This window comes from Bison bison, unplaced genomic scaffold (genome assembly GCF_000754665.1).
Source record: "Bison bison bison isolate TAMUID 2011002044 unplaced genomic scaffold, Bison_UMD1.0 scf7180017864313, whole genome shotgun sequence".
Lineage (NCBI taxonomy): Eukaryota > Metazoa > Chordata > Mammalia > Artiodactyla > Bovidae > Bison > Bison bison.
Window position 1 is genome coordinate 1,542,910 of NW_011494885.1, and position 327 is coordinate 1,543,236.

The 327-nt window shown below is 37.3% G+C and overlaps 1 protein-coding gene across 1 annotated transcript in view; it reads left to right on the forward strand.

The window, feature by feature from the left end:
- Window positions 1-327, forward strand: part of IGSF23 (immunoglobulin superfamily, member 23) — a 15,209-nt gene that overhangs the window by 9,161 nt on the left and 5,721 nt on the right. The gene's annotated exons all lie outside the window — the stretch shown is intronic.

Consider the following 327-nt stretch of genomic DNA (forward strand, 5'->3'; position numbering starts at 1 on the left):
AAAGTAATGTCTCTGCTTTTTAATATGCTGTCTAGATTGGTCATAACTTTCCTTCCAAGAAATAAGCGTCTTTTAATTTCATGGCTGAAATCACCATCTGCAGTGATTTTGAAGCCCAGAAAAATAAAGTCAGCCACTGTTTCCACTGTTTCCTCATCTAATTGCCATGAAATGATGGAACCGGATGCCATGATCTTAGTTTTCTGAATGTTGAGCTTTAAGCCAACTTTTTCACTCTCCTCTTTCACTTTTATCAAGAGGCTTTTTTAGTTCCTCTTCACTTTCTGCCATAAAGGTGGTGTCATCTGCATATCTGAGGTTATTGAT